The sequence below is a fragment of the Prionailurus bengalensis genome, chromosome B2 (assembly GCF_016509475.1).
Source record: "Prionailurus bengalensis isolate Pbe53 chromosome B2, Fcat_Pben_1.1_paternal_pri, whole genome shotgun sequence".
Lineage (NCBI taxonomy): Eukaryota > Metazoa > Chordata > Mammalia > Carnivora > Felidae > Prionailurus > Prionailurus bengalensis.
The window spans coordinates 61,777,206-61,797,427 of NC_057349.1; the positions used below are offsets into that span (position 1 = coordinate 61,777,206).

Sequence of the window (20,222 nt, forward strand, 5' to 3'; positions counted from 1 at the left end):
TAAGTAAAATTCACAATAGTGCAACAATTAAAAACCTCTTTACAGAGCTTTAATTAGGTCAAATTTCTACTTGGCCTTTGGGTTAGGAAAAATATATAAAGTATTACATTGACCCATTTAGCTGCTTGATTATAGAAAATATTGCAAAACAGACTAGTGGACCTACATAATTTTTCCTAAGGTTAAATATAATATGTGAAATCTGTTTTTGTGCTGTAATACAATCCAACTATTACAAAAAGTAGACTTTGATAAGCTGCATCTTTATGCCTTGCCGTATGTGCAGGGGAAATTGAACCTTGCATTGTAATGGCTTGTAAGTGTGTTTTCTTATCTCTGAAAGCATAGTGGTATTTTTACCACACAAACAAACTTTGTGTTAAATTAATTGACCCTCATTCACTTGCACAGTGATGCAATTAACAAATAGCTGCAGACATCAACATTTTGATTGCATTTCCGAAATACAAAAAAAATATCCCTGCCTCCAAGTTCTGGCTGGAATGTAGAAATAATGTTTTTCCAAGTTATTTTCCTTTTCTGAATATCTCTATGGTTGGGTCGTGCAAGATAAATGTATGTTAGACAGCCAAAGTACAAACTCATAGTACCCCCCAGTGATAACCAGAATGATCAGTGATAAAAGGCACAGAGGCAAGGGGAAAATGTCTTTGGACACATGGAAAATGGTAGCAAGTGGCTGAAAAAGAAACTCAAGACTTTTTAATACTGGAAAATTGCTAATGGTACCAAAGTGAATAAGGAGCAGAATAAGGAATAGAGGTGAATTAATTGATCTCTTCAGGAGCTAAGAAAACCACTAAAGGTAAGAATGATATGCTAATATATATCTATGGAAGAGATTTTGAACCATCTCTTAAAGGTGTTTACAGCTGACTCCCAATGGAGAGGAGGTGATGATCCAGAAGCCTCGTGCAGAAATGTACACAGTCCGCCTGAAAAATTCTAAATCGAAAGCTGAAGCTAAATTTTGATTTAGCTGATGTCAGGAGCATGCTGAAAAATGCTCTCTTGATAAGCAAGGTAAAGCAAAATCATCCTGATCTAGTAAGCTAGCACATGCTTAAAGTGGTGAAGCAACAAAGCCTGTTGATGCCAGTTTCAGTAGTTACAAGGCTCCAAGTGTGAGTTTACCCATTCCTGTCTATGGAACTGGCCATTTAGCCCATCATGGCCATCACATCAGGCATCCTGAAGTAGATGCTATTTCATTAGCATCACTTACTGCCAGCAAATGACATAGTCTTGGAGCAGAGCCGAGCTACTGGCATGAGAGTTGTGCTAGTGATTCTGGGCTGGATTTCCCCAGGGAATGTGTGACAGCTACCTAGTCTAGTGTTTGGTGAGAGGTGCTATGAGAGACAGATGGAAAAGCTTCATATTCCACATGTTGTTGGGCAAAACTAGGTCTTCTTCAATCCCTTTATTACTACAGAAAGACAATTCCTTGTAGCTTGTTCATGCATGTGCATGCATTCTAACTTAATTCTACCAGCAATGCCTCGTCATGCCCACTTTCCAAATGAAAAACTTGAGGCAATTTGCAGCTATGAAGCAGAGGTATATTTAGAATACTAACCACATGCAGATAGTGACTGTATCCACAGACTTGAACACGTTCTATGTTTTGTGGGTTTGTTTTCAACTCTTGCAGTGTCACGTAGCAGAGCTTAGGTTAGTCATCAAAATATTTTTAATTCAGGCAGTTTCAATTGTTTGCTTTTTTATTTTTGCAGAACAGTTGTGATGAGTTTGTACAAAACACCTACATTTAATTTCTTACTAACCCAACCTGCATATTTATCAGTTTTTCCCATTGCAGAAAATACCAGAATTACATACTTCTATATCCAAAATACTACCAACCACCTCCCCCCTTTTTTTTTCCGTCCTGATGCGGGACTGCCATCTGGTGGAACAGGAAGGCACTTCTGGTTTGGACCTAACCAAAATTGTATAATCATGGTTTCTCTTTTAGGTTTCCAACGATTCAGCATAGCAAATGGGAACCCTGATTCTGGTCTCAAATGGAAATAAGGTTACAGTGAAGAAAGGAGGCAATGATGATTATTATAGCAGCTGAAAGTCTCAGAGCTACACTGATTATAATGGGTAGTGAATTAGCAAGAAGAGATCACTCAATTTCATTAGTCAAGATTAAAAAAAAAAAGTGTGTATGTATTTACAAACAATGTATACATATACATGCATTTTAAATACATATACATCATGTGTACACGTATGTGTGTGTGTATGTGTGCGTGTATGTGTGTGTAACAGACAAGGTAAGGAAAAAATTGCAACAGAAACAAAGTGGCCCTAAAAGTTAGAGCAGAGATGGTAGAGCCACCTTTCTCCCCTTACATTCCCCAAAATATGTACACCTCATGTTCATTCTCTAGAGCCCCTAACAGGGTCACACACTGTCGATGAGACACTGCCTGGGCAATATTGGGTCTCTGAAGATCTAGAAGATTCAGTGATTGCTGTGCTGCAGCTCTATTACTCTTAGGGATAATGTCTTCTTTGTAGAAGACTTACTCTGACCAACCATGAAATTCTGCTGGAGGAAATATTTATCGATATTTGACATACTGTTCTTGAAGTAAAATTAGTGTGAATTATCAGTGGGAAGAAAGCAGAGTTGGTGCCCAGGTATTTTTCTGAATAATATGTCTACCTCTGTCTTCCTAGTTTTCAGGAAGAGGGCTTCTCATGTGCCGAAAACTGTGCCAAATTCATCTAAGCTCATCACAGACATTAAAAATAACTTACTTTATTTTTTATATGAGGCACAGAGAGGCTAAGAACTTCCTCAGTCAGACAGCATTCATTTATGTCACAGATGGTGCTTTCCCCACAACTCTTTACATATGAAGGAGGAAATAAGAGGGAGAGTCTACTGACTTTTTACTTTCCCGACTTCTTATTCTGTGCCTGTGACAGAAGTAACATTTTTGAAGGAGATAAAGTCCCAGGGTAGACACTTTCCTAGCCTAGAGAGCAGGTTTCTTTTGAGTATGTTTGCTTCTTTGAAAAGAATGTCTTTGAAGTTGACAAATTCTGTTGTCTGAAAGAAAAGAATGTATGCATGTTTTTCATCTGGAGGAAAGTCGAAATGGTTGTGTGAAATTACATAACTAGACTCACTGTTAGAGCTGGGATTGAGGTATCATCCTGAATAACTGCAGGGATCCCTAGACTCAGGGTGGAATCCATCCCTACAATATCTGCAAGTCCGATCTCAAACATCTGCAGAATTAAGAATGGGACTATTCTCTTTGTCCAGATGTTTCTTCTGTTCGTACTACTCAAACTATACTCATAAACCTAGAGGTAAATATCATGAGGAACCGATCAGAGCCTCTTGTTTGACTGATAGGTATATGGTCTGTTTGTCATTTTGAAAAGTGAGCTGTGGAGGATTTAGTGACTTGTTGTCCTTGGATGTTCCTGGGGGATGACTGAACCTCAAGCAGAGGAGTTTAAATTACTTGAAACCCGTGGACAAGTGAAAGATGGATCAGAAAAGAGGGTAGAACATCACCTGAATGATAAAAGACATCAAAAGGAAAATATGACAACATATTCAATGCATAATGGCTTGACAGTACATGTTTGTGGAGTGATTTAAAAAATGCATAAGTGTATTAGTTATATAGGAGAGTAAGAACTGCATTTCTAATTTCATGCAAAAAGTTATTTTAAGGCTTCAAATTTTGCACTTCAACTTTTTAATGGATTTTTTTCTGCTGTATTATACATCCTCTTGACATTCTAAGCACAGTATTTTTTAAAATTATTTTGAAATAGTTTTGGATTCACAAGAAGTTGCAAAAATAGTACAGAAGAGTTCCTAGCTTCCCCCAATGATAAAATCTTATATAACCAGAATACATTATCAAAACAAGAAAAGTGACTTGGTTCACTACTAACTACAGACCTTGTTTGGATTTCACCATTAAGCAGTTTCTTCCAAAATGGTATTTAACATGTCTTAGGTTTTACTTGCGGTATTGATTAATTATTTTATTGTGATTAATAATTTTGTCTTAATTATCTTATTTATTTAATATCAGATAGCTGCTCTGTAATATGTATTCAGAACTCAAAAATTTACTTGAAAGTTGGAATTCTTAAGCAAAACCTTGCTATCTGCATTTGTATTTTGCTTTGGTTTTTATTTGTGTTGTTCTCAAGTAAATGGGTAATATAACCTGCCATTGCATGAATTCTTGTGGAGTTTAATATGGTTGCTCATCTGCAAAGTTAAGACTTGCAGCAAAGTCTCAGGTAGCTGTCATCCAAGTGGTTCCTTGTCTGCAGTAAAATCATAATTTTCACTGTTTCTATCAGTATCTTCTGACTTATGAGCTTATAAATTTCTGCTCTGCCAAACTCAGTTATCTTTTAGACTTTGTCCTTTTCTTTATTCAACCATGTAAGTTACAGGCATGGTGTCACTGGAAGATATCAGTATCGCTTAGAACATCACTATTATAGATCAGTGAAATTAAGTTGTTCCTTTTCAATTGAAAATATTAAGAGCAAAATGTTATATTTGTGCAACATTTTATAGTTTCAAAATACTGACATGCCCATTATTTTCCTTGATCCCATGCATCAACCCTATGAAATAGGCAGGGTTTTTTATCTCCTCTTAAACTTTGTGGGTCACGAGAACTAAAGATCAGATGCAAAAAAAAAAGAGAGAGAGAGAGAGAGAGAAAATCCTGGATTTAGCCAGGAAGACGTATTTGTGCCAGATAAATCAATAGAGGGAATTTAATATGGTCATTAGGATTAGATAGAACAGCTGAATGAACAAGTAGAGGAAAGTGAAGCAATCCTAAGGTTAATAATCCTCACATGCTGTCTCCATGCCTAATGCTGGAGGGACAGAGAAGAGGCGCTGTTGCTGTATCCTAGGAAACAGTGGCACCTTGTTAGACCAGTGCCACCCATTGGCCAAACTTCACTGGAAGCATAATGGCAAGGAAGCCAAGGAAACAGTTTTACACCCACAGGTGTTACAAGCAACAGAAGAGAGGTGTCAGGAATTTATCTGAGAGCCAGTGTATTAAATAGTGTTGTGCTGGGCATACTCATTTTTAATAGAAATACTACATGATGGCATGTTGCTGAGCACAAAGGATAAAGATGAAATGGACTGTATCTCTGCTGTGAAGAAATTTTCAGTTTTATAAGGGAAGACCTTCATGTAAACAATGACCACTATCATTGTTACTGCTGCTAACTCTCATATTTGCTACCATGTAACATTTATTGAGTACTACTTCTATGCCAGGAACTCAATTATTTCAGAATAGTTTCTCATTTAACTCTTTGAATTCAGCTTATTATCACTCCCATTTTACAGATAATAAAATTGAGACTTTAAGAGGTCAAGGGTCACAAGGCCGAATAGCCAAGAGTCTGATACAGACTTTCCAACTCTAAAATCCATGCTCCTTCCCCTGCTCTATGTTGCTTCCTTAGGTATATAACAAGTGTTCAAAGTTCTAGGATTACTTCTATATCTAGGACATAGGGTAAGTACAAAAGAAGAAGTGACCAATTTGCCCAGGGGGCAGAGGAGACTTAGAAGAGACTATACACTCAAACGAACTTGTGGTAAGAGTGAGGGTTCTTCAGGTGAACCAAAAGGCGATCACAGAGTAGAGCACAGCAGCAGTATCAATACTGTATAACGTTTTCTAAGAGTCTGGTAAATATGGCTACAGGCAGGTAATATAGAACTATTAGTGCACAGTTTGAGAGGAGAAATTATGAAAAGAGAACAGTCAAGGGAAATAAGAATCATGGCAGGAGACATGTCATACTCTGGAGACACTTCATACAAAAGAAAGTGAGCAATTGTTGATGATTGTGTGGTGGGAGAGTCCTAGCCGGTTTTACTTTAGGAATACTACCCTGCCTGCAGAGTTAGATGGCTACTATAATATGTTTGCATAGCACACGGTCACTGTTTAGGACACTGAGTGAATATTAGGAGGATGCCCTAAAAAAATGAACTTGAGTTGAAATGTTATCCTAATAAAGTAGAAGTGCCACCAGCTCCATCCAACCACTTAGCATTTTTTCTCAACTTCTCAATTATTGAAAATCGATGTTCTGGAAAGAGGTTGGTGATATCTGAGCAGACTTCAGCTATAAATGCTTCATTGGGCCCTTTATTAATTTACTTTAAAATTAAAGGCATCTGAATAAATGTAGTCACATAGCTTTACACTTTACCATAAAACTTTCCCATATATTTTCTCATATAATCCTCAAATCATTGTATGAGTCTAGTAGCATAGCTGTATTTGCTACAGTTTGAAGATGATGGAAGTGAAGAGCAGCAAGGTGAAACTTTTGCCACAGATCTACTAAATAGCAGAGCCAAGACCATCAACTGGCCTATTTGTTCAACCCAGTGTTACTTTTGCATATTTTCATGGTTTTCTTGGTAAGTCAAATTATCTCTTGTTACTCTGTCATAGTTATGCTATGTCTATATTTAAAGGAATTAAACTACCTTATAACACCCCCCAATTTTTCTGTATATTGTGTTTTCCTTTCATATCCACATACCATTTATTATTTCTCAGTAATAGACTTTGTGACAGATTTAATTTTTTTTCCACTGGCAATAGTCTACCTCTCAGAAATGTCACCTGTCAAGTATATCAATTCCTTCAGTAAACAGAAAGCTATTTAATACTTTTATATGAGCTTTAAACTTAGCTTCACCTGGTTTTCCATTATGTTGCAAGGTGCTTTAGAGGTAGAAATGCACTTTTGGTCTGCTCACTAACAGGTGAAAAATTATTTTCCTGCCTTCTTCGATTTTACTTTCTTGTCGGCACTCACTTGAGTTATACATCATCTGCATTAAATGGGGCTGGCTTTGTCTCAACAGCGCAGAAAGAATTCTTAATATTGGAATAGTCCATGTCCTTTTCTTGTTCTCTTTTCCTTCACAGAGTTTAGTAGTGTTCATTTTATTCACTTGAATGTCAACATTCTCTAGGTTACTGTCATGTTTTGTAATTAAAGCAGTCTAGATGGATGGAGTTGAGTAGAGAAGTGGCTGAATTTAATTATGGTTAATAAGCATATGACAAGGGGATGAAATACCATCTGATTCTCATAGAGCTTCATCACCACTGTTTATTTAATAAAAAAATTTAGTATTGAAGATGGGGGTGGGGGAGAGGGGAAAATGGGTGATGGGTACTGAGGAGGGCACTTGTTGGGATGAGCACTGGGTGTTGTGTGTAAGCGATGAACCACGTGAATCTACCCCCAAAACCAAGAGCACACTGCAATGCACTGTATTTTAGCCAGTTTGATAATAAATTATATTAAAAAAAGAACTTATATTCGAAATTGCATTGCACCTGATAAAAGAAAAAAACAGAAATCCTTAAATGACAATGTAGTTTCATTAGTATTATCTTCTAACTTGTCAATAGGCTTATTTCAGAGGAAAGAGTTAAAATTGTCAGTATCATGATTCTAAAATGAATATTCATTTATGTCTTTCCAAACTGTGGTCATGTGCATGTATATACAGTGATTCATGAATGTGCAGGTAATGAATAGAAAATGTTGCTTTAAAAAGAGTAAAGGGATTATGAATGTATGTGTGTGTATGAAATACAAATACATGCCATATTAGTATGATGAATATGGACAATACAAAATGTTAAAGAAGTTAGTTGATGATGATTTTTCTTTCTTTTTTTCCTCCTTTGGTTGCTTTAGTTTCTATGGAAATTGGCTATTTCGGAAAATTCAGTTTCCTACTGGGAAAAATTGAATGCTGGGCAGTGTACAGACACTGCAGATTCTCAAGTTAGAAGATTTGGGCTTTACATCTAGCTCTGCAATTAGCTAGCTGGCTGGTTTTGAATGAGGAAACTATGCCTCATTGTCCGCATGTGTAAGACTGTGATCATGTCTTCCCAATCTGAAGTGGTTTCTGGAAGATAAATTAAAATATAGCCCAAAAGAGGTTTCGATGAACAAGGTAAAAATATTATTCAAATTATGTGTTGGAAATGATTCTTTTATGTTTAAATCAGGTAAATTAGAAGTCAGTTAAATGTGACAATATACCTTTGTAGCCAAGCCAAGAATATTAACATGTTCATGAACATATTTGTGTGATGGTTTGGAAGGCCCAGAAGGACAAGTTCTAGGAATGAAATCAGAGTCCATACTCTGAAAGATCAAAGCGGGTTTGGTCAACAAGAGCAGGATTAGTATAACCAGAGAAATAATCTTTGTAAAGAAAGAATTTGGTAAAAAGAGGAATATTGCTTTCCTCCCTTTATCACCTCTAGGCCCTAGAATCTTGGCTAGAAGTGTTATATAAGGTGTTCTAGGGGCGCCTGGGTGGCTCAGTCGGTTAAGCGTCCAACTTAGGCTCGGGTCATGATCTCGTGTTTCATGAGTTCAAGCCCTGCATCGGGCTCTGTGCTGACAGCTCAAAGCCTGGAGCCTGCTTCAGATTCTGTGTCTCCCCCCTCTCTCTGTCCCTCCCCTGCTTGGGGTCTCTATGTCTCTCAAAAAAAAGACTAAATGTTAAAAAAATTTTTTTAAAGTGTTCCTGAATCAGGTGTTTCTAAAGATTATTTTACAAAAAAATATTTTAAATGTCTGTGTAATGGTGAAAGTGATCGACTTCATTCCAGTCTCAGTAATTGATGCGGGAGTACAGCTTATTGTTTGTGAACCTGTGTGTATCTTCTTCTCTGAGGAGATAGCACAGAGTAACCTATGAGCAGGAGAGATGAATTGTGGTTCATTGAGTATCCTTACCAGTGACTAGCAGTGCTCCTGTCCTGAAAACTAGAATGCCCAGTCTCGTTTCAGGGCTCTTATTGCTAAGTTATGGGAGGTGTCTAGCTTCTTTTTAAGTGGTCTTTAAATTCTGAGTAAGGCCTTGCTTTTCTTTCCCTGTGATCCAAAGTGACGGTTGCCCTGTGGTTCTACAGCCCTCCATTTCTGTGACCTGAATTGTGTCACGTCTGTGTCTGTGCTGTCCTGGCAGCTTTATTTGCTCTGCACAATCAACGTTTCCTCTCACTGTCAAGAGCCCTGGCATTTTAAACCCCTTTTGGCAGAAGCAGTTTAAGCTTGGAAACCGCACTGTAAATATATCTCTTGTTGGGAAGAAACAAGGATACTCTGATAATGCTATTTTCCATCAATAATCACCAACAACCGCTCGCCCTTACTCCCACCCCTTACCCTTGCAGTAGCTCAGATGCAGCACTCCTTGCTCTCTGCTCTTCTTTTATGCATCCATGGCATTTAGGAGGACAGGTCAGATTTTCAAATGGTCTACACGAAGCTCCAGGACCACCAGTGTGGGGAGGAGAGAAACAAAAGTGAAAATACCTCCCTGTATAGTCCATTATAAGGGTCCCCACAGGCTCTCAGCTGAGGTTACCGCTGTCATCCTGTTCTAGTGTACTTCTTCCTCTCATCCTCTCCCTCTGTTTAGGCCCAGGACACCTCCAAAAAGGCCCTTTTTCTGATCTTAAAATGTTAATACAGGAATTTCGCATAGAATACCCTTACATTAATAACTAGGATACTTAGCACCCCAGATAGAAGTGTTTACATTTAGAAGCCTGAGAAAACACCTAGACTTACCCCATGTGTGTAAGACCTATATCACTGAAACGAGCCAACAAAATAATCCCTGCACAAATACAGTTCTTTACCTCCCCGAAGCACATTTCCAGCCATTTTAGATAGCTGCTTCTTTTCATTTATTCGTTTCTGTTCCCTCATTTCTTGTTATCAAGCATTCAGGATTATTTCTGCTGTTTTTTTCTATTTTCTTTAAAATATTTGGCTTAATGGTTCAGTTGAGGATCTTTAATAAGCCCAAGGCAAGACTTTATGGACACTTACTTATAACTAAGTAGAGGGAGACAGCACAGGTGTTTGTGCAATGGGTCTTCTAGGCCTTTTTCATATCCTGGTAATATGCTGCTGAGGCACTCCACCCTTGTGGATTGATAGCTGGATTTTGATCTTTAAAATTTACTATATCTTTTGATTTGTTTGTGTGTGTGTCTGTGTGCACGCACGGACGCATTATATATAATATCTATAGCCATGGATTATCCCTTTATCTGCATAGCACAGTATGAATTACTTTCTTACCTCTATGCATGCATTTGTTCTTAGGACATTCATAATTTTCTTCAAGGTTATACTCTGTCTTTTAAATTTTTAATTGGATAAAATTATCACCCTATTTACAAATTAGTTTATGTTAGGTACCATCTCATTCATCATTGATAATCCTTCCTATTTTAAATCTGGTAACTATGTACAGTTAGTGTTACTTAACCGCCCTACCATCCATGACAGAGTGAGCCTTTCCACTTCTGCTTTCTCAAGATGCATGTAAAGCTGTCTCATTAGGACTCTAAGTATTAAAAATTGCCTGTGCAATTTGGGACTTGTATGTGAGAAGCAGTATTTCAGCTTAAATATCTTGTTTCTTACTTTCTACAATATAACCAAACCAACATTGGGACTCCTATATGGTAAAATTGCTTATGTATATTAGCAAATTTTATGTATCCTTTAAATTTGGAAATGACTCAAAGCTATAGCCAAAGCATATGTGGCTATCAAAATATAATCCCTTAAGGGAGAGCCATGTGACGTTAACTTATCTTAATATTTTGATAATGTGTGTGCACATGTGTCTGTGTTATTTCATACTAATCCATAAATATAGATTAATAAAATATTATATTTATTAAAGCTGTGGAATCAGTTTGAAATGCAAGCCAATTCATTTTATTCTTCTATAAAACGAGATGCAATGCAGGGAAGAAATTTATGCTGTGGTAATAGCTGCAGCATATTGAGCTCATATCATGTATCATTTTATATGTTCATCTACTTAATATTCATAACAACCCTATAAAGCAAGCACTATTATTATTTTCACTTTACATATAAGGTGAGGCCTGAAGAAATGAAGTAGTTTACTCAAGATGTGGAAATTAGCATGTCTACAAGCTGGTGGTCTATTTTGGTGGCTTTATTTCCTTTGTAGTTTTGAAGGACATAAGTACTACAGTGATGCACCATATCCCTGTTAGGAATGCAACTCAGTAAGAGGCTGAACCAAGGATTGGAAGCTCTTCTCCAACCATTAATCCTCTCTGAGAGGTCTGTGTGCAGAAAGGATCACAAAGGTATTGGAGTTCTGTCGCTTAAATCCGGCTTGATCTTGTCCTCTATATGTCTGTTAAAGTGCTCAGATAATTTGAAAATTTTAATATTGGGCACTATTGGAGTCCTAAGATAGCAGAATATCATATTTCCTCCTTCAATTCACATGGATCAACAAGACTGTTCATGATTTCCTAGGAAGTTCTATGAATTTTTTTTAATAAAATCTGTTATTCCTTTTTTTTATATTTATTTATTTTGAGAAAAAGAGAGAGAGAGAGAGAGAGAGCAAGCAGGAGAGGATTGGGGTAGGGAGAGAAAGGGAGAGGGAGAGACAGAGAGATAGAGAGAGAAAGAAACCCAAGCAGGCTCCTCACCGTCAGCACCGAGTCAGATATGCCACTTAAACTAATGACTTGAGCCAAAAGTTAGACACTCAACCAACTGAGCCACCCAAGTGCCCCTAAATTCTGTTATTCTTAATTATTTTTGCTAATTTTGAGAATATGTAATTTATTGACTAAAGCCATAGGTACATAAGTGGAGCCCAGTAATGAGAATTTTTGGTAATATGTTCATGAAAGTGAAAGTGAATGCACGTATAGTATTTAAAACTCCAGGCCCCCTGAACTGTCAGGTGTGTTCAGTGATATATCATCTATTAGCTGTTATTTCATGCATATGCCATTGGAAACTTGTCACTTTAACAATCACAGATCTTAAGTCCTGTAATCAGCCAATGGCATTTCAAAAGAAGACAGATGAAAATAGGAAGTTAAAGTTATCTTTTATAAACTATGGGGAAATTATCGTAGAGAGAAAAAAAATATATCTTGAAATAAAGTATATAGTATAGAAAAGCACAGAGGTCCAAAACAAAGAAGATATTTTCTTTCCAAACAAAGATTGGTAAGACATGCAAGAAGCTAAAAGTTGCTATGAAAAACAGGAGCAATTATATATGTCTTCTTAAAATAATCAGATGCAAAGATACAGTGATAAAAATGCAAATCGTAAAATACTCTTAGCCAGCTAGAGGTCAAATCAATGTTTTTCCTCAAATCAAAACATCAGAATTTTTCCTCAGTCAGCTTTTAATTTTTAAAGGTTGAATATTTATGGGGAATCTAAAAGCTGAAATTATTACAAGTCCTTGGAAAAAGGTTAAGATTTAAGTATTAGGTAAACATGAAATGTTCATGAATGAACTTGAAGGTGTCCATGAACACCTTGAATTAAAATGCAAAGCATTCTGAAGGGAAATTTTTCATCAAATTTCCAACAGAGTCCAAAAATTCTTAATAATTATTTTCATAGAGCAGTATTTTTCTTTGTCTTTTCGTTTTTAAAAACCTATCCATGAACTAGACAGGCTCATAGGCTTTATACTTAATGTGTGTTAATGGCTTTATATAAAGTCATAGAATGTTAGATTCATAGAATTTCAGGCTCCGTCCTCATGAATCTCTTCTGGTTTTGCTGCCAAGTAAATGATAAGCCTGTGCTTAAGAATCACTGGTGTGAAAGTGTAAAAAGAAGCTTTGGAACCAAGGAGATTTGAGTTCAAAGCTTCCTCTGCTACTTGGTCAGGTTTCATAAGCTTCTTGAATCTTACTGTTCTTCACTTATAATAATGATAATTATATATCATAGGGTTGTAGTGGATTAAATGATGAAATACATATATATATATATATGTATATGTATATATGATATACATGACATATACATGTCATATACCATTTGGCATCTAGGTAGAACTCCCTGTTAGTCCAAGATATTTTATTCTGTGTTTTACCACCTATTAGAATATTCTTCTATATACTATATTATTGAATAGAATCTGTCTAGATATCATTTTCCTTCAGTTTTTTTGAAGGCTTGTATTCATACAAATCTATTTTGCCTGACAACACCTCCATTCTTTGTATTCTCATTATCTTTGCCATTCTTTTGAGAATTATTCATCTGTTTTATACCAGAGTGTCTATAGTCATTCTGCTGCTAGCCTCTCCAAGTGAATTCTGAGAATTTCCTGTTTTGTCTGAAAGTTTTGGTTAAGCACTTGCTAAATGCAGATATTCTGGGAATATGTTTGGCCCATCTTTGAGGTTCACTGCTTAGGACTCAGGTTGTCTTGGTGACAGTTCTACTATTAGGACACAAATTCAGGAAACTGAAATGAAATGTTTGCTTCTGTAACTTCTGATACAATCAGTCAAGGGAATGCCTTTGGCCATTCATAACAATTTAAGCACAATTCTTTCTGTAAGTGAAATAAAATAGGGTGAGTTGCCAGAAACTAGGGTGAGATTTCTTAGGTACCTATTTGTAGGTAGCCTTTGTAGAGGAAAAATAGTTAGAAGAAAAAGAAAAAAAATGTAATACTGTATCTGTGCTATATATCCTGCTTTGTAAAATTAAGAGAAGAGAATCTCACAGGTGATGATAGAAGCTGTTTGAAAAATATTTCCAGAGACATAAAGAATATCTGTTTCCCTAATTTCCTTAGGGTTTGTTTGGGAGAAAACATTCTATGACTGGAATGTCTACTTCTCTTTACCTCAAGGCCTATCTAGCAGCTGAAGTAAGCCAGCATGTACAAATGAATGAGCCATGAAGATATCCCTTATATTTATCGTTTCTGTACTTAATCTCTTCTACACATCTGCATTAAGTGTCTAGTATCAGTCAAACATCATGATGGAAGCGTCTGGTACATAGAGGAGAAGAACCACATGACTCCTACTCTCTCACTGTCTAATAAGAGGAGACAGACATATGAACAAATAAGTTGTGGACAACAAATTGTGTGCAGAGATGTTCAGTGCTTCCTGAGGCTATAACGGAAAGCTTTCTAGGAGTCTTATCAGTTAAAGAGCTGGGCCAGAGTAGGACATTTCAAGCACAAAAAGCTATACTTACAGAATTGAAGAGAGATACCTGCACACACTGACACCTATAAGCCATCAGGTCCCACTGGAGAGTAGGGCTCTTGGTCCTTAGGAGTCATTTCCCCATTTTACAGAAGTGAGAATGGAGGTTCAAAATAGTTAAGGGTTTGTCGTAGAGGCTCCTATTTAATAAACTAAAACACTGACCTGGGCTGAAGGCTTCCTGCTCCTGATCTACCAAATGCTTCTGCTTGCTTTGGCTATATAAAGACAAGGAATCCTTCCTTTCATCAAGACCTGCTCCTGAGATTTGTATTTGAGTTTTCCTTCATTCATTTATGCTTTCACCTCTGTTGGACAGTAAACATTAAACGGGGAAGCTGAGGGGCGCCAGGGTGGCTCAGTTCGTTAAGCGTCTGACTTTGTCTCAGGTCATGATCTTGTGGTTTGTGAATTCGAGCCCTGTGTCGGGCTCTGTGCTGACAGTTCAGAGCCTGGAGCCTGCTTTGGATTCTGTGTCTCCCTCTCTCTGCTCCTCCCCACTCGTGCTCTGTCTCCCTCTCTCTCAAGAATAAACATCAAATTATTTTTAAAACAGGGAAACTGAAATCAATGTAATATATTTGCTTCCTTAGTAAATCATATAAAATCATTTCAGATTGACTGGTTCTAACTAGTCACCAATGAATATACCTATGTGCCTTTTCTATTCTTACCATGCTTTCCTTTTTCCTACTTGTACTTTCTTATTGTGATGTTCCCATTGTTCTGATTTCTAGTGTGAACCAATTCTCTACAAGATGCACTTTAAAGTTAAAGAACATCTTCCTGTTATGCTCTCCTCAGTGACAGACTTACTTTGCAAGTCAAGGGATGGGAGGTTTAAATAAAATTTAAAATAAACTCGTTAAAATGGATGGTTTATTGAAAAACAACTATACATAAGTTTATGGAAGTGTATTTTCGAGTTCAGCAAATATTCATGTATTCACAAGCCTTCTGTGCTTCAAGTCTGTTCTAGGTCTTCATCTAGAGGATTAGAAGATGAATAAAACATTGTGCTCACCTCTGTAGGGTTCTCAGATTAGTAGGGGAGGCAAACATTTAAGGTAATGATTCGAACACCGAATACAGAATGCAATCATGGAAGCACATTTAAAATACAGAGATGGAACTGAAGAAAGAGCAACTCTGTCTAGAGACTAAGGATAAGTTTCCTGGAGAAACAAACCTCAAAATTGTATTTTAAAAGCTGCAGGGAGTTTTCTAGGAGGAACAAGATAGTGGGAATGGGATATTCAAAGTAGAAAGAATATTCTGTGCAAAGACATTGATGGGTGAAAGCTTTAGACACCCACCTGATTGCTTAGATGTCCCTCTGGGCTGTGGGAAGGCTACAGAGGGGTTAGAGCTAGGAAGATAATTGAACAGACTCACATAATAGAAAAAAATGAATACTTTTTCATTTTAAAGAATATAGTGATGGTATAAAGAGAGGGGAAAGGAGTGCAAATTTAGGAAGGAAGACTAGTGAGGAAATTGTTACAGAATCCAAAAATAGGTGATAAAATATTAAAACAGAAACACACAAACTTAGTGCCATAGAGAATAGAGGAGAAAATTATTTAGGAGGGGGAATCTTACTAGAAACTAGTGGCTCATTGGATTTGAGTAGTGAGGAAGACAGGCCAAAATTTCTTGTAGGTTTTGTGCCTTGGAGGAAGAATAAGAAGTGGTACCACCTACCAAGACAGGGAATGTACTATTGTACAAAAATACAATATAATATAATATACTAAATATAATAAATATGATATGATATGATACGATACAGTATAATGTAATATTCAGTTCCAGGTAGTCATAACATTTATAGAGAAAACTAAAGCAGAGAAGCAAATAAAGGGAGGTCTTACACTGACAATGCTATTTTAGATCAGATATCACCTCTGAGAAGGTGATATTTAATTGGAGAAATGAATGAAGCAGACACCTGCACGAAGATCTAGAAGAACATTTTAAGCAGAGTGAACATTGACTACAAACACTGTGAAATAGAAATGGTTTTGGCATGGAATGGAGAGAGTCAAAGTGAGGAAGTGGGGTCAGAAATGAGTTTCAGAGAGATAGGAAGTGACCTTGCAGTAGAGAAGAGTTTGGATTTTCGCCATTTGAAATGGAAATCCTGAAGAGTTTGACCATCAGAGTGACAAGCTCTGATTTGTATCTTTAAAAGGTCATCCTGGCTGCTGGGCATAGAGAATTAAATGCAAGAGGCAAGAGTAGATACAGAGAGACTAGTGAAAAAGGTACATCAGCACTCTAGGAGGGATATCATGGTGTCTTGGACTAGGGGGATGGTGAGAAATTGAGAAGTGTGTATTTTGATATATGGATATACGGATGGATTCAATTCAATGTGTGGAAAAAGAAGATCAAGGAGGAATACTAGATTTTTGGCCTGAGCCGTTAAGGTGTGGGAAGAGCAAAGTTGTGGGGGGATATGGAGGAGGGAAAATTGGGTTCGTTTTTGGATATGTTTAGCTTGTGATGCCTTTTGGACATTTGGTTGGGTGGGTGGTTGCATATCTTCCTGTGGAGTTAGGAAAGAGTTCCAACTGGAGATAACATGGGAATCCTCAGCATACCTGCCATTGAGATCACCTAGATTAGAGGAGGACAGAGGATGAAAATGGGCAGAAAAGCATGAGCCTGGAGGCATACTACATAATCAGGATCAGGAGGACACTAGCAAGGAGAGTGTGAAGAAACCGAGAGAGATTTGGGGAATCTTAGCCATGAATTTCAGTGATAAATATTTTAGCAGGAAGAGGGTATGGACCAACAATGTCAATTGCTATTGACATGTCAGAGAAGTTAAACACTGTTAATGCAGAGTTTTAAAAACTAACATGATTCTTCCATTTTTATTAAAGATTTTGTTTTTAATTTTTAGAGAGAGAAAGTGCGACCAGGGGACAAGGGCAGAAGGAGAAGGAGAGAGAATACTAGGCAGGCTCCATGCTTAGCGCAGAGTCTGATGTAGAGCTCAATCCCATGACTCTGGGATCATGACCTGAAACAAAATCAAGAGAGAGGCTCAACTGACTGAGCCACCCAGGTGCCCCGTCAGGGTTCCGTCTTTGTACTAGCTCAAAAATTATGAGTTAAGACTAGCTTATATGAAATTATTGTACAAAAGGAAGAATATCATTACAGGTGCAAATAGCTGTCATGGGAGCATAAGAGGTATGTCTAAATAGGAGAAGGGAGAGGGAAGAATGAGCAGCTGACTTTAGAGCCAGACGTGCCTTTGGCCAAGTAGGATTGCTTATATCCCACAAACTGTTTAATATAAATACTTTATTCCGAGACGGAAGCAAAAAGGATTGTGTGCTGCAGATGAGATCATAACCAAATTTAATTTCAGTTTTCTCTAGCTCCATTGGTCCATGTTTATAGACATAATTAATATATATAGCATTAATTTAATTATTTTTCTTGCTTGTTGCCCATGTGTATAATGGAAAAAACTTGGTCTGCTCCTCTGCCCTGTGTTATTTCCAGGAGTTCCCAGGGCCTGTGTTCATCGAATGTTCTGTTCTTAACAGAAATGTTTCTCTCCCCTGCTTAGTGTCATGCTTTATTCTTAGAGGCTGTAAGCATCACTCTGCTTCAGTTTGGGATTTCAAACAGATTTCAAAATCAGAAGAAAGAGAGTCTTTATCCTATCCCTTCCATTTTTTGCCTCCCCAATAATTATTAACCAAGAGCACAGTGTTCAACCTTTCTTTGTTAAGCCGAAGAAGGATACTCACATGGAATACATAAATCCGCTCCTCTCCAGTCTGTCCCATTAGGTTGACAAATATGTCCAGACATGTCTGAACCACAGCAGAGGACACAGCCTATGATTAAGTTGGACCTTTTGACACATAGATTATGGGATTTACCAGAGATTGAAAGCACACAATAATGAAACAGATTTTAAAAAATGAAGAGTATTTTAGAGCCTCAGGCAAGGAAAGGAGATAATCCAACTCCTTTATTTCTTCCACTCGAAGAAATTGAAATCAAATAAATTTAACCGATACATCTAAGGACACAAAGCTCAATTTTGTAGAACTCAGACATGTACCCAAGTCTCCAAATCTTGGACTATTTTTCTTTCCAATAAAGTAAGACACGCAAACACACACACACACACACACACACACACACACACACACACACAGAAATGCCATGGTAACTGAATATTGAATACGGTTTAAGTCCATTGAGTAGTTAGATTAATTTTACTATACTCTTGGAAACAAGAGGACTATTTGAGATGGGAAGCAAACATGGCAATGTGTGGATGTGTCATATTATGGATGCAGACAGAAAAGTAGGATGCTTGGTTAATTTCTTTGTGTTACAAATTGCAAATTGTATTCACTTGTAATGTGGTAGTTTTGACCACCTATGCTTAGAGGATGGGGAACTCAGTAAATGTTAACAAGGAATGTAACATCTTAATATTCAATTTCTGAATGTTCATGAATCTTGTGGAGAAAATCATAGTATAACAAAAAAGCTCATAGTGATGTGTATTTACTGAAACAACTGGTCAACTGAAATGAAAATCTCTAATTGAACTAATTATTTGATTAATGAACCAACTTACTCAGTTAAACCTACGGTTTGTGTAAAGTATGTTAGTTTTCAGAATTGGTGTTAATGGATGAGAATTAGATTTTCTAGGTAGATGGTTACATAAATACAGTCTCTATCAATGCAGTCTGGGTTTCACATTCCCACCACAGACTTTACCTTTTAAAATCTTCTGTTTAATTCAATCCCCTTATTAAAAGCCTTTTCCTTTATTTTCCAAAGAATGAATTTCAAGCTTCTTTATGTGGCAGTCAGGGTCCTCTCCATCTACCTCAATTTTGTCTCTCTAGTGCTGTCTCTTATTCTCTTTTGTAGCCATAATCTTTTCCCCTTCTTTTTAATATTGTATCATATACCTTTTAATGGACAACTGTCCCCAAATTATTTTGCCCATAAATATGACAGACTTAATCACCTCTAGGCCTTTATGTTTATCTCCCTTATTGAAATGCCCTTGTCATCTTTCTTTACTCATTGAAATCCTATGACTTCTTCAAAGACACAGATCAAATGTCAACTTACCTGAGAATCCAGCAACTACGTATTGACTCCAATAGAGCTCATGGTCTCTGTATTCATAGGACCTTCCAGGGTACTCAATTGTCCCTTTTCCTATCCAGAATGCCATAGTTCATTCATTCCCCAAAGCAGCCAATTCAAATCTCACTACTTTTTTCAACCCTTAAATGCTACTACTGTACTGCTCACTCAACTAACTCAATGAAACCAGTTGCTGGGTATGAACTCTACCAGATTATATCCTTCAACCTCCAAATATACCCATGTCCTCACTTCTCTCTCTCCCAAAAGGCAGTGTCACCTTCCAAATCTTACACCTGTGTTCTCAGTTGCTTTCCTTTCCTCACCTGGGATTTTGCCATATTTCTCTCATACCTTTGATATCCTCTTTTCCACTGTCTCCTTCCTGTCATCTTACACTTTGATTGTTTTGCTCTTGTTCATTTTAAACAACAGTGTTTTTCAATATTTCTGCCTCTCTTTCAAACAATTGCCACATGGCTCATTGTATGTTTTTTATTTGATGAGCAAATGTATGAAAATGTTAGTTGATACACATGAATTTACTTTGCTTATTCTTCAATTCCATGCATTCAAGTTTTAACTTCCATTGCACTACTGAGATGGTTCTGAAGTCCAAATAAATGTTCTTCATCTCCATTCTCAGTTTCTTCACTGTTCTCCAGTACCACTGAGTACTTGTTCTTTCGTGAAATATGACGTTTGGATTTAAGGGTATGGGTCTTCCAGTAATCTCTCCTATTTTTTTTTTTTTTACTTTTTTTCCTTGTCTGTTAGGAGCTCAAGTTCTATTTGGACAGATCATACCCTTCATGAAATCACGTCAGTGGCTTTCCATTACATTCATAACAAACTTCATGGCCTGTCCCAGTCTTCATACAATATAACTTTAAT

The 20,222-nt window shown here is 37.0% G+C and overlaps 1 protein-coding gene across 3 annotated transcripts in view; it reads left to right on the top strand.

The window, feature by feature from the left end:
* The window catches only part of ADGRB3 (adhesion G protein-coupled receptor B3), a 732,453-nt gene that overhangs the window by 146,074 nt on the left and 566,157 nt on the right, over positions 1-20,222 (top strand). The window lies entirely within an intron of this gene.